Source organism: Rhipicephalus microplus, chromosome X, assembly GCF_043290135.1.
Source record: "Rhipicephalus microplus isolate Deutch F79 chromosome X, USDA_Rmic, whole genome shotgun sequence".
Classification (NCBI taxonomy): Eukaryota; Metazoa; Arthropoda; class Arachnida; order Ixodida; family Ixodidae; genus Rhipicephalus; species Rhipicephalus microplus.
In genome coordinates this window covers 135321411-135336978 of record NC_134710.1, presented here as the reverse complement: position 1 = coordinate 135336978, position 15568 = coordinate 135321411, and the positions used below count along the sequence as shown (strand labels likewise).

At 47.4% G+C, this 15568-nt stretch overlaps 1 protein-coding gene across 5 annotated transcripts in view; it reads left to right on the top strand.

The window, feature by feature from the left end:
* Positions 1-15568, top strand: part of LOC119176497 (A.superbus venom factor 1) — a 267863-nt gene that overhangs the window by 31795 nt on the left and 220500 nt on the right. The gene's annotated exons all lie outside the window — the stretch shown is intronic.

Sequence of the window (15568 nt, the reverse complement as noted above, 5' to 3'; positions counted from 1 at the left end):
AGCAAGCACTGGGGAATTCCACGCCGTCGGAAGCATCTTGCGAACCATAAGCGATGACCTAGTCCGCTGCTGCTCGTCGACCCCGACCCGTCCCAACCCGTTATCAAGAGGCCCCGCCGTACCGCCGCCCAATGTCGCCCGCCCGACCCCCTGTAACCCGAAACCAGGCGCCCAGGAAGACCGAGGTGTGGCGAACGCCAGATAATCGTCCGCTGTGCTACCACTGCGGAGAGGCCGACCACGTCTACCGCCGCTGCCCGTACAAGAGGCTGGGTTTGCGTGGGTTCTCCGTCGACGCACCCCGCCCGCGAGCCGGCCAGCGCCCATTTGAGATCGAAGAATACCTGTCGAACACCTGCCGTGGACCATCCCGTTTCAACCCATAGTGGGCAGCGCACAAAAGGAAACACACAAGAGAAGGAATCAGGACAAGCGCTGGTCTAACAACTGAAAGTTTTATTTGAAAGAAAGCATATATATACATGTGTACACAGAAAATCAAGTGCTACGCAAGATTACTTCCGATCAATGAAACCAATCTCCTGTTCAGATAAAGAAACAGATGGCTGGCTAACGCAAATGCCAATACTCTTCGCCATGTGGTAAGCCTCAGCAATCTCACGTGTCCTTTGATTATGATGGCGGTCGATGATTGCGGTTTGCTCAAAAGAAGGAATACAACCGCAATCGCGGCAATGGCTGGCGAGGTGAGACAGAACCCCACCCTTTAAAGAATTTTCATGCTCCCGTAGCCTAATATTAATACATCTACCGGTCTGTCCTATGCAGACACTCCCGCACGAGCAAGGAATTTTATAGACTACCCCGGTCGAACATGCGGTATACTTCTTAACGTGCTTGATTGAACAAGTGTTATCAACCGCCCTCGTAATTCCCTTAACGCGTCTATGAATCTTGCCACATAAGCTACCCAATTTATTCCCACTTGAAAAAACAACGTCAACCCCATACTGCCCCCCAACTTTCTTTAATCTATGTGAAATGGAATGTACATAGGGAATCACTGCAAAACGCTTTTGCTCGCGTTGAGAGGTTGCTGGTTGGTTGGTGGGCTGCGCGTTACTATTTACTTTCTTTAGCAAACGCTCGGAAGCAGAAACGAGAAAGGCGGTGGGAAAACCCGCTGTCTTAAGCCGATCACACTGATTACGAAAGCTTTCCTCTGTGGCATGGAAACAAGATTTTGCGACAGCTGCGTGAAGGCATGAAGTGACTATACCATTTTTTACCAGTTTAGAATGAGCAGATTTAAAGTTTAGGAGGGGTTTAGCCGACCTGGGAGCGTATAACCAACAGACATGCGCATCCTGGAATCGCAATGTTAGGTCAAGGAACTGAAGCTCATTCTTTTCATTGGGAACTTCACACGTAAACTGAAGACCCTGCCCCCTTTCCCTAAATGCCTTGAGAATGTTCACCTTATCATGTAAGCTACTAACACTATCCAAAAAAACCAAGTAATCATCCACATACCTAAATATACGAGTCCCCCAACCCTCAAAATCTCTTTCTAGATCGCGATCAATTCTACTCAACAATATGTCACTTAGGACCGGGGCAACTCTGGAACCTATGCATACACCTGAGGCCTGAACAAACAAATCCAATGAAAAGAATGAGCTTCAGTTCCTTGACCTAACATTGCGATTCCAGGATGCGCATGTCTGTTGGTTATACGCTCCCAGGTCGGCTAAACCCCTCCTAAACTTTAAATCTGCTCATTCTAAACTGGTAAAAAATGGTATAGTCACTTCATGCCTTCACGCAGCTGTCGCAAAATCTTGTTTCCATGCCACAGAGGAAAGCTTTCGTAATCAGTGTGATCGGCTTAAGACAGCGGGTTTTCCCACCGCCTTTCTCGTTTCTGCTTCCGAGCGTTTGCTAAAGAAAGTAAATAGTAACGCGCAGCCCACCAACCAACCAGCAACCTCTCAACGCGAGCAAAAGCGTTTTGCAGTGATTCCCTATGTACATTCCATTTCACATAGATTAAAGAAAGTTGGGGGGCAGTATGGGGTTGACGTTGTTTTTTCAAGTGGGAATAAATTGGGTAGCTTATGTGGCAAGATTCATAGACGCGTTAAGGGAATTACGAGGGCGGTTGATAACACTTGTTCAATCAAGCACGTTAAGAAGTATACCGCATGTTCGACCGGGGTAGTCTATAAAATTCCTTGCTCGTGCGGGAGTGTCTGCATAGGACAGACCGGTAGATGTATTAATATTAGGCTACGGGAGCATGAAAATTCTTTAAAGGGTGGGGTTCTGTCTCACCTCGCCAGCCATTGCCGCGATTGCGGTTGTATTCCTTCTTTTGAGCAAACCGCAATCATCGACCGCCATCATAATCAAAGGACACGTGAGATTGCTGAGGCTTACCACATGGCGAAGAGTATTGGCATTTGCGTTAGCCAGCCATCTGTTTCTTTATCTGAACAGGAGATTGGTTTCATTGATCGGAAGTAATCTTGCGTAGCACTTGATTTTCTGTGTACACATGTATATATATGCTTTCTTTCAAATAAAACTTTCAGTTGTTAGACCAGCGCTTGTCCTGATTCCTTCTCTTGTGTGTTTCCTTTTGTGCGCTGCCCACTATGGATAAGTTCCAACTCGCCCGCCTTTCGGTGCTACAACCGTTTCAACCGTTCGCCATCGCCTTACCCGTACCAATCCCCCAACCGTCGCAGCAATGCTGACTTCGCCCGTGGAAGGTCCCCCAGCCCACGAGGGGGAAACTAAAAGCAGCAACTTCTGGAGGTGAAGTTGCACAACGGCGAGAAAATGAAAACCCTCCAACGACGCAAGACCGTGATTCACGACATGCCCTCATCCCGACGACCCGACGACACCCTGACGAGACCCCCGAAAACGACGACAGCTACGCTGCGCGACGCGTACCCGAAATGACGAAGCCTGCCGGTGAGAAGACGACGATGACGACGCATAGTGGCCGACCATCAACACGTGCAAGCCACGATACGACGCCCCGACGCACCCGAAATTCGAGGAAAGCGGCATTCGACGTCCAGTTGTCCATCGACGGCCTTGACGTAGTCGCCCTCATCGACACGGGAGCCGACTACTCGGTCATGAGTGGGTCATTCGCGTCCAAGCTAAAGAAAGTTACGACCAGATGGGACGGTCCGCACATACGCACAGCAGGCTTGATTGATTGATATGTGGGGCTTAACGTCCCAAAACCACTTCATGATTATGAGAGACGCCGTAGTGGAGGGCTCCGGAAATTTCGACCACCTGGGGTTCTTTAACGTGCACCCAAATCTGAGCACACGGGCCTACAACATTTCCGCCTCCATCGGAAATGCAGCCGCCGCAGCCGGGATTCGAACCCGCGCCATGCGGGTCAGCAGCCGAGTACCTTAGCCACTAGACCACCGCGGCGGGGCTACGCACAGCAGGAGGCCACTTCGTGACCCCAAGTGAAATGTGCACATCGCGCGTCACCATAGACGGCACTACGTACCCTGCGGAGTTCGTCATTTTGCCTAACTGCTCCCGCGACGTAATTCTCGGAATGGACTTTTTGACAGACCATGGCGAATATTTGATCTGCAGACCAGGTCGATAACGTTTTCTTCCGATCACTCCATGACGCCGCAGCCGAACCTCGGACACCGTGCTGCTGTAAGAATCGCCAACGATCACGTCACCCTGCCACCCCGCGCAAGCTTGATGATCGCTGTCTTTTGTGAAGGTGCTGCTCCTGACGTCGACGCTATCGTGGAGACTGACCAAAGGTTGCTTTTAGACCGTGGTGTGTCTGTCGCAAGAGGCATTGCGAGGTTTAAGCAATGCAGATCCCACGTTTTGGTCACCAATTTCACCGAGGAGTACCAGCATCTAAACAAGGGCGCTGCAATTGCGTTCCTCGAAGAAACGCAAGAAGCGAGTCAAGTGATCGCGGTCGCCATCTTTGAACGCGCACGCGCAGATGCTTCCAGGCTGCCACATCCTTTCGACGCGAACCCGGCGCTGTCACAAGAAAATCGGGACAGATTACTGGAGTTGCTCCGTCGCTACAGCGGGTGTTTTTCCTCGAACTCGAAGTTACGTCAGACACCTTTGGTGAAGCACCGGATAATAACCGAAGATGGAGCCGGACCTACCAGACAGTCACCGTACCGCGTTTCTTCACACGAGCGCGAAGCCATCCGGACTCAAGTTGATGACATGCTCAGCGACGACATAATACAGCCATCAAAAAGTCCGTGGGCTGCGCTGGTTGTACTCGTGAAAAAAAAGATGGCACTTTAAGATTCTGCGTTGACTAACGGAGACTAAACAAAATCACCAAAAAGGACGTGTACCCCCTGCCTCGAATCGACGACGCCCTCGACCACCTCTGCCACGCCAAGTACTTCTCATCCATGGATCTGAAGACCGGCTACTGGCAAATTGAAGTGGACGAGAGATACCGAGAGAAGACTGCATTTATAACGCCGGACGGTCTATACGAGTTCAAGGTGATGCCGTTTGGGCTGTGCATGGCGCCCGCAACGTTTCAGAGAGTCATGGACACTGTGCTAGCAGGCCTGAAGTGGCACACTTGCCTCGTATACCTCGACGACGTTGTCGTATTCGCCCGGACTTTCGACGAACACCTCACAAGGTTGGAATCTGTACTCGAGGCCATTCGTACGTCGGGGTTAGCGCTGAAGCCTGAGAAGTGCCGTTTCGCGTACGAGGAACTCAAGTTCTTGGGTCACGTCGTGAACGCCGCGGGAGTCCTACCTGACCCGGCAAAAACATCAGCCATTGCGAACTTCCCAAGGCCGAAAGATAAGAAGAGTGTGCGAAGGTTTCTCGGACTGTGCGCATACTACCGGCGCTTCGTCGCAAACTTCGCACGCATTGCAGAGCCACTCACGCGCCTGACGAAAGAAAGCACCCCTTTCAGCTGGGAAAACGACCAAGAAAAGGCATTCTGCGAGCTGCAACAACGCCTGCAAAACCCACCCGTGCTCACTCATATCGACGAAAACGCCGAAACGGAAATGCACACGGACGCCAGTGATATCGGTTTGGGTGCCGTCCTCGTCCAAAAGCAAAGCGGTTACGAAAAGGTAATCGCCTATGCAAGCCGTGGTCTGTCGAAGGAGGAGAGAAACTACTCTGCCTCCGAGAAAGAGTGCCTGGCTATCATATGGGCCATTTCAAAATTTCGCCCATACATCTATGGTGGACCGTTTAAGGTTGTGACAGACCATCATGCGCTGTGTTGGCTTGCCAAGTTGAAGGACCCCTCTGGCCGTCTGGGCGGTGGAGCTTGCGCCTACAAGAGTTTGACGTTACAATATTCTACAAATCCGGCAGGAAACACTCCGACGCCGACTGCCTGTCCCGCACCCCCATCGACCCACCACCACAGGACTCCGATGAAGACAGCGCGTTCTTCGGAGTCGTGACAGAGAGCGACCTAGCCGCCCAGCAGCGTGCCGACCCTGACCTCCGCGCCATGATCGACTACCTCGAAGGACGCAACGTCACCGTGCCTAGGGCGTTCAAGCGCAACTTACCAGCATTCAGCCTCAAAAAATCTATCCTAGTGAAGAAGAATTTCAACCCCGGAAGAGAACGAATTATCTACTTGTCATCCCCGCAGACCTTCGTGACGAAATTTTGGAAGCGTGCCACGACGACCCGTCTTCCGGACATCTCGGAACAGCTCGCACGATTACAAAAATCAAGGCGAAATACTTCTGGCCCCGCCTTACATCCGATGTCACCCACTACGTCCGGAGCTGCCGTGACTGCCAGCGACGAAAAACAGCACCGACGAGACCAGCCGGACTTCTGCAGCCGATCGCCGTCCCAACGATGCCCTTCCAACAGATCGGAATGGACCTTCTGGGCCCGTTCCCTACATCCCGATCCGCGAACAAATGGATTGTCGTAGCGACAGACTACATGACGCGCTACGCAGAGACCACCGCTCTTCCTAGGGGAACTGCACAAGAAGTTGCAAAGTTCTTTATTAACCAAATTGTGCTGCGACATGGAGCCCCTGAGGTCCTAATCATGGACCGCGGAACGACCTTCACTGCGGAGCTCATGCAAGGAATCTTACGCTACAGCAACACAGATCACCGAAGAACGACGGCGTACCACCCCCAAACGAACGGACTAACGGAACGGCTCAATAAGACAATCGCGGATATGCTGTCTATGTACGTCGACGTTGCACATAAGACGTGGGACGAAGTCCTCCCGTACGTCACGTTTGCGTACAACACGGCTATTCAAGAAACCACGCAGATGACACCGTTCGAGCTCGTCTACAGAAGACGGCCGACTACGATGCTCGACGCCATGCTTCCGCACGTAGAAGACGACGACCTCAACGCCGACGTCCAAGGATACCTCCAACGTGCGGAGGAGGCCCGCCAGCTAGCTCGAGCTCGTATAACGGACCAGCAACTGGTGGATGCCGGACGCTACAATCTCCGACGCCGAGACGCCGAGTACCATCCTGGAGATCGTGTGTGGGTTTGGACTCCCATTCGACGACGTGGACTCAGTGAGAAACTTCTACGACGCTATTTCGGACCCTACCAGATTCTACGACGTGTTGGCCAATTAACGTACGAAGTGATCGCCGATGGGGACTCCCGTACATCACGACGACGCACGCGGCCCGAAGTCGTCCATGTGGTTCGCTTAAAACCTTTCTACGGACGATGACGCACTTTTAATTTGTGTGGACTGTCCCTTATGTTAGCATCGGGTCGATGCACTCTTAGAGGGGGGGGGGGGGGGGGGTAATGCAGCGAACCATGCATTGGGTTTGTTTATTTGTGTTTTATTTTTTCGGCCTGGCTGCGCCGGCCTGTGCTATCGCCGTTTTCACAGCGTTTCGAACAAACGCTACCACAGCGTTTCGAACAAACGCTATCGAACAACGCTTCAGGCGCTGTTCAATAGAAACAACGCTGCAAGCGTTGTTTGTTAGAGGCGCTGTTCGAACGAACAGCGTTTCTAACAAACGCTATCACGGTGTTCTCGATACAATTCGACTATTCGAGAAACCCTCGCGCCGAGGGATATAAATTCCCGCACAGCCGATGCCGCGTCATTCGATCGCCGACGCTCACTAGCGTGCCCGCCGTTTTTCTGGCCGCTGCTTCGCCACCTGTGTATTTTTTTATTGTTAGGGGAGCACAGGTTCGCTCCAATAAACTTGTTTTCTTCATAGAGAACTGCGTCGTCCTTTGCTGCGTGTCAATATATTCAAGCCTTCGAGCTATGAATAAATCAGTTGGAAGTGAGCGCTGTGTGTTTCATGCATGGGTGTGTGCGTGTGTGAGTGATCGTGTCAAGTTTTCGCGCTCTAATTAACTTTTCGAAATGCTCTACCAACTAGCCCAACAACAAGTTCTTTTAGTATAGGCCCACATACAGCCACGTAACAGTCTCATAGTTTGCATTTCCAACATGTCATCGCAAACCACACATAGTTGCGATTTTGTTGTAATTTTTCTGGCGCTCTTTGGCCAAGTATGGCCCTTGCACCAATAAAAAAACCACATACCATCAAAACCCTTTCCGCAAGACACACTTGAGGCACATACACCCGTATACCATGCATGGGCGAGTACACCAAGGGTTATTCACAGTTTATATAATGAACTGGCGAGAATAGATAATGGTAATCAGGGTGTCAGCAGAAATCAAGGCCCGTGCACCCTTCTGCGTGGCAATAAAGCGCAAGCCGGCAAAGCTTGTGGAGCTCACACTCATAAATATATTTTTCGCTCAGGGTTCACAATGACTCAGACTCGCCTGAATTTTCCTGAGCCTGTCTCACTCAGACTCACCCTCATGAAAATTTTCAACCAGATTCACTCGGGCTCAAGCTATCCAAAACATTGTCCACCCAGACTAGCTCAGACTCAAGGCTCGATCTTGGTCTGAATGAGTCCAAATGAGTTGACTCACGAGTCCAAACGTTAGCCTAAATTTACCTTTCTCGATTCTGGCGTAAACGATGCTTAAAAAGACACAGGCAACTATAAGGTCGAATTTCATTGCTGAAACAGCGTTCCAGAAAAGTCGTAGTGTTACATTTGTGCCAATGAAGTGCTTTTTCTGAAATAAAATGACGTTTTAGTTAACCACGTTGGGCTAGTGAAGTTCAAATTACGCGCCTCAAACAGAACGTCTCACGCCACCGTTCCCGGGCACAACGTTGCCCGGCATTATTGCGCGGCCACCAACACTGTAGCACAGGGGCGGATCCAGGCACCCATTTTAGGGGGGAGGTCACTTGAATTAACACCTGAAAAACGGGCGTGGTCATTACTGTTTTGTTTTTATTAGCACGAAAACCTTGTAATAACATAAACACTCTTAAATGGTGCTCCTAGTAGTCCCTCTCATTCCTGCTAACTGGTGATAGCAGACGGATAGCAAGCACCGAAGAGATGGGGAGGGAGTGCTGACAGGCTTTGGGGGGGGGGGGGTGCATTCGCACCTACCACCTCCCGCCCTCTGGTTCCGCCACTTTTTCAGCAGAAGAACTAAAGCAGAGAGAGCCACAGCTCCAACAGTGGCCATTGATCAATTTCCTGCCATTGGCTCAGAGACGGCAGACGTGCCTGGTTCAACTTGGCCCGGCTTGATGAAACTGCCTGTACAATTTAATCAGGCGAAAATTCAACTTTTTAACCATTCGCGTCCTTCCGCAAAGTAACGTCGGCGGTTTTTTTTTTTCGTGAATTAAACAGAAACGAACAAGCAGCATTTTGTAGCGTCTCTTGATGAACGGAAGATTCTTTATTGAATTCAGCTAGTTTTATTACTAGTGAATAACCGTAAGCTTAAACTATGAGGTCATCGGGTTCATTTCCTACCGTGGCGCATGTGTTATTGTGCGTTTATCTTTATTTCTCGGTAAGTAGGGCACGGCGGTTGATAATATTGTCGTTTTAGACGCTGTCATATATTGAGCTTTCACCCTCACGTCAGTTTGCTTTCGAACTTAATGCCCCTTTAACACTGATGTCACACGTAATCGCTGCCGTTCTTGGCGCCTTTTCTAGATAATACCTCCAAACACGTGTTGTGGCTACTCGCAAATCAGAAAAGTGACTTTCCTTGAAATCCTTACAACATGAGTTATATTTGTCGAAAGTTTTCCTGGAAAATTTTGAATGGGAGGTCAAGGCACACCCCTACGTAATATATTCCTGTGATCGATAAATGTTGAAATGGCTATATTAATGAGGCTGCGTTATAATACGTGTCAGTTGGCATGAGCGTAGACGTGAATCCATGTAAGGCTGATAATAATGCTGAAGGTGAGCAGATTTGCCTACAGGTCGGCGAAAAATATATAGAACTCAGACTAACTCAAGAAATACATATTGCCCGTTGGAATCACTTTGACACCGATGGAGCAAATTTTTCCTGAGCCGAACTCACTCGGCCTCAAACTCACGAAATTATTATTCACCCGGACTGACTCGCTTGAACTCACCACCCAAACTGAGTCTACTCTTGAATGAGTTCGCCGACGTAGGCAATCAAGTATTCTAGCACAGAGCCACTACAGGCCTCAGAACTGCTTTTCAAATAAGCCCTAATAATCGTGAAACGTCAAATGTGGTTGCGGTGCTGGCTATTCAGTTCGCCGTTCTAACCGATTTCACGATTACAATAGCAGCAGTACGTGTTGCTTCGCAAGAATCTTCCGGTCACTTCAATAATAATTCTATAGCACCGAAGCCAAGATTTTTTTTTTTGTAAGAGTCTGGGAAGACTCTTTTGCATTTAATTAAGAAAGCTCTTAAAGTTAAGCACTACAAGTCTTATAATGTTGTGTACAGTTTAGAGGAAAACGTGTTTAAATTTTGAGCCAGACACAGGAAGAAAAGTGTTGCTGATGAGCGGGCTACTCGCTAACGATTTTATTCACCGCATAGCCCCGAGAAGGTTGAGTGGCGCCTTCTGGTGGGAGGCATGGGTGACGTCACGGCACGGACTCTCCGATGCCAGCCGTCGCAAGCCTACATGATGATGCGCTCGCCTTGTGCACCGGTTCGCTGTTCGCGTTCGCTTTCTGCTCGTCTGAAGCTGCACATGAATGACCAGAACAGAATCGCTAATGTTTCTGGTAAAACAATAAATGTTCGCTTTAACTTCTGCAGAATCGCGTGCTCCATCGTAAGCAATATGTGAAAGGGGTGAAAAGGTCTATGTCGCGCTGATAGCCCCGATGACTGATTACATTCTTGCCCACTTTAGCCGCATTTTGACGGGTGGGAAAAGCAAAAACGCACTTCTGTTCGGATACAACACTCATCGACGCATAATCAGCAGATTTTATGAGACGCCAGGCACAATATTTACATAATTTGGTGAGGTGTTGATAAGTGATCTCTATAGAAGATAAGAAGGGTTACCCTCCATTTGTGTCGGATGAATCCACTACCTACGGACACTTTTTTGCTGGTGTGCCAAGATCCGCGCTCGCTTTAATTATCGAGTCTCGCAAAATATCTTGTGCGCACTCGCCCTATAAATTACCACCATCGCTGTTCTGTCTGTTTTTTTTTTTTCGTGTACTTGCTCACTCAGCTCATTGTTCAGTTGCATGTTTATCTCGCAATTATTTTGGAGGTTCATTGCACCTAAATTATTGAGGCGAAGTGCGGTTTAGGGTTTGTGTGGGAATTCTCATTGTCACACTCTATCTTCGTGCAGAATCGTAGCAACAGTGCTGTCGCACTGATAACTACTACCAGTCTATATTGATAGCCACCTCATAAATTAATTTTCTTTGCTGCTGACTACCTGTACGATACACATGGGGTACGAGACCAGTCATTGGCTAATCGAGGCGAAGGTTGTTTAATTTTAACTTGAGCCACGTCAAGACTGCGTCAACGAAAATATTCATTCAGACTTCCTGGCGTTTGTGTTGCAATTGTTGCTTTTAGCGGCAATCCCATGAGAAGTGAATTTGACTGCTTGTGACGCGGTGGTATATTTCCCCAGTTTTTCACCCATATCAGGATATATGACAACACAATTCCTGGCGGCTGTTGAGAAGATGCATATATGATCCAAATAGACGAACATATTTCAACATTTCCGATAAAGCTGTATGTGGCAGTACAATATTGTTTATTTTCCGAATATGTGAAGTTCATTGTTACGACAGCCAGATTCATGTAAGGTCTCCCAATGAAGAAAGCTCAATTCTTTCTTATAATTTAGGTTATTCGCACATGCAGGCGCAACTTTAATGGTAAAGTGCAATGTATTTAGTAAATTTGAAACATCCTAATTGCTTTTGTGCCCCGCCACGTTGGTCTATTGGCTAAGGTACTCGGCTGCTGACCCGAAGGTCACGCGATCGAATCCCGGCAGCGGCGGCCGCATTTTCGATGGAGGTGAAAATGCTGTAGGCTCGTGTGCTCAGATTTGGATGCACGTTAAAGAAACCCAGGTGGTCGAAATTTCCAGAGGCCTCCACTACGGCGTTACTCATATTCATTTGGGGACTTTGGGGGCGTCAAACCCCACATATCAATCAATTTTCTTTGTGATACTTCGGCAAACATGCATCTCATCCCGGAGTTTATTCCTAGTTATAACCACGTTAGCCCTGCCTAATATATTTTCTATGGCACGTATTACTTGGTGTACGCAACGAACACAACAATTTTTACAGTAAACCCGCCGTTCGCACGGGGTCTGGCTATCCTATGTTAAATTATGCACATTTTCTGCAGCCTCAATAACTATCACTAGTAATGAAGTCTTCCACTTTGTATCTCGAGAGATTAGCGTTACGAAGTTGCGGAATAATCATGTACGTATAGCTAAAGAGCGGGCACACTTTTTGTGGAGTAACAGGGCAGTTACTAGGAAAAGGGCTATTTTCTCCTCCAAAAAACGCAATGTGCGAAAAAGAACAAGGAACCATCAGGAAGGGCACTTACCTCATTGTAGATCAAAGAACCCGTTGTTTTGGGTAACTGCAGGAATGTTCGCACCATGCGCAAACGACTCATCAGTGCCTACACAAGCCTGTTTCACTTGAAGCGGTTCTGTAGCGCGTGGTGTGGTGTAGTGGTTAGTGTACACGCATGCTGACTGAACGGTCACGAGATGATTGATGGATATTTAGGGCTCAACGTCCCGAAACCACCATATGATTATGAGAGACGCCGTAGTGGAAGGCCCTGAAAATTTGGCCATCTTGGATTCTTTAAGGTGCACCTAAATTTCTTGAACACACGGGCCTACGGCATGTTCGTCTTCATTAAAAAGCTGATATATATATATATATATATATATATATATATATATATATATATATATTTATTTATTTATTATTTATTTACAATACTGCCAGTCTCTTACGAGACCAAAGCAGGAGGGCATGAGTATCAAAATACAATAAATGCTAAGTACTTTCTTACAGGCGGCATACAGAACTGTAGTTATTTTAAAATTAGTAATAATAATCCTAGTTACATAGAAACATTAGACATAGGTATTTATGCACTCCAAATATTCACACTTCGGAAGCAGCAAACTAAATCTTTGCTGCATAAAAAAAAAATCATTGGTATATATATATATATATATATATATATATATATATATATATATATATATATATATATATATATATATATATATATATATATATATATATATATATATATATATATATATATATATATATATATATATATATATATTGGTATATATATATATATATATATATATATATATATATATATATATATATATATATATATATATATATATATATACCAAAAATGTGATGTTGAGTTAGGGTAAGATTATCCGAAGTGAAGAAGACGCACGCACGAAGTGGTTTTATGAACGTTTCGGCCGCGGGTCCAGCCTTCATCTGATGAGGGCAGAACCCGCGGCCGAAACGTTCATAAAACCACTTCCGTTTCCGTGCGTCTTCTTCACTGCGGATATATATATATATATATATATATATATATATATATATATATATATATATATATATATATATATATATATATATATATATATATATATATATATATATATATATATATATATATATCCGCCTGACGAGTGAGGTAGATTGTTTTCCCCCACTCGCGAAAGAGTTGGTATACCACTGGCTCGACTGACCCTGCCTTTTGGTTAACGCACTCTGCACCTGATCGATTGTTTAGTGGGTTTTCTCCCAGGTCGAACCAGTTAGAGAAGAAACTCCAATTTGGAGGGGGAAAGGCGAAGCCCCATGTATACCCTCCAGAAAACTTGTGCCGACTGGAGCACATTCTTTCGCTCAGCCTCTGAACCTCTCATGCACCAGACAGTAATAACGTCAGAATAAAAAGTTACACCATCTCCGACTAACGGGAACCAAAACAGCACGTGTAGCAGCACATGGGTCGACTTAGTTCCGTTTATCACGGGCACTTTGCCCAATGTAGCGCGGCCCTTACAGATGGAGCATACCATGAATTCACTGTATACTTTTTGCTGGCTTTCTCGTCCCGAACTCTTGTTGGAGCACGCCACGCGAGAGCGTGTACGTTCATCGCGTGTTCGCAGAATCTCGTTGCCTGACGCCATCACATGATTGCTGAGAGAGCGAAGGAGAGAGCATGATTGCTTAGAGAGAACACAGCGTCTTACTTTGCCCCTTACAGAGACCCGAACGCGCTAGCGCGTGAACGCGTTCTGGCGGTGCTTGGGGCAGCTATTGCGCATGTGCATTAAGGGTGGCCACACAATGGAGCCGGACCACCAGCTGCTTCGCATCTAATAGTGCATGGTTGGTATTGGCTACAGTGGAAAGACGCTCAGAGAGACCTTCCAGGGCTATGTTAAACAAGAGAGGTGAAATTACCGCTCCTTGAGCGTGTTCTTCGCACCCACAGTGAAGGCCGTTGATGTCGATCCCCCAATTTTTATGGTTGCTTCGTGGTCCCTGAAGAAGGCTTGAACATAGGCAGTGAGCTTTGGTTCCAACCACGTGCTTTTGACCGCCTCTTGGACGAACTTATGGGAAATTGTGTCTAAGGCTTTCGCAAGATCAAGGGTCAATAGTCCCCGAACATCTTGGGTTGCTCGGCCTATAATTTGCATTTTAATCCCATTCTGGGTAGAGAGGCCCAGCCGGAAGCCTACCATGTTGTGTAAAAAAAGCTTTTTCCCTCGATACACCTGGAGTCCTCGTTGTGTACCGCATGCTCCATCACCTTGCCCAGTCAAGATGAGAGTGAGACGGGACGTTTAGCTTCTCTGGCGAGTTGCTTGCTCAGTTTGGCATTGGGTACCAACGTGGTGGTCCACCAGGCATCCAGCACGCGGCTTTCCGCCTAGAGAAGTTTGACCTATTTAACTTAGCGATGGAACAACCATGAATATTACGTAGCAGCGTGCTCGTAATTCGGTCAGATCCTGGAACTGAGCGACCTTTTAGCGTATTAGCCACCTATTCAATCTCATTGTTCGTGAAGGATGAGCCAATTTTTCCCAGTGGCCCTCCCCGGTAGTCCGAGTAATTGGCAGAGTGATACCTGCCGATCGGCAGGTATCACTCTGCCATTTTCTTAAATACAGTCGCGTAATCTACCTCATTGTTCCTATGTTCCTGGACTAATCGGCCAATTAACAACCTCTGATTTGTTTCGTAATTATAGTCTCATCGAGGAGTACCTTCAAGCGGTTCCATTTGACTCTAGTGCGTATCTTCCCATCTAATTTTGAGCAAACTTCATTCCACTGCCGATGAAGCGCCCCCTGACTATATTTCATTTGTTCTTTGAAAAGTGCTATGTGCTTACGCTGCAACTATTGAGCTACTGTATGCGCCACCACTAAACCGGCGATTTTTAGCCTCCGATAAATGTGCAAGGCGCGAGTTCATTGCGCAATTTAATTCAATTTGGACTGTCAAGGTCGCGAGGGGTGAACCCTCCGCTAATCACGAAAAGAGTTATTCCAGCGGTCCGTATTTGGTTTGATCCGCCACGCGGTGATTTTCTAACTCCTTCTTGTCCGTCACTATGTACTCCTTAAGTGGAGCCCCCAGGGTTTGCTGCGTCACCAAGAGCATAATGTTATCACTTCCCGTAGATCGCTGGATCGAATCTCGGCTGCGGTGACGGTGATCAGTGCATATTGATAGCCGGGCAAAGGAACTACCACTTTAATGGTTTTCTGTAAAGCAATCACGTGCGGCCAAACTACCAAAGGGGCAATGTACGGCTGAAGGGAGGCCTTACGCTTTCTAAACCTCGCGCAGATCCTCTCTCATAGCGGCTAACTCTAGTTCGCCGACTTACCGCACGTTCTTATTTATGGTGGCCTGAACCGTTGGCATACCAGAATGAAGCCTTCACTACACGATAGCATGGTAGCATTATATGTGAGCATTCAAAATTGTGTACACAAATAAAGTCAAAAGTCACCGTTCTACTGTAAAAGAAATCAAATTTTTTTCCAAAGTGATTCCTTGAAAAAAAAAAGCTTGCGTCTACGCTGACGTAGG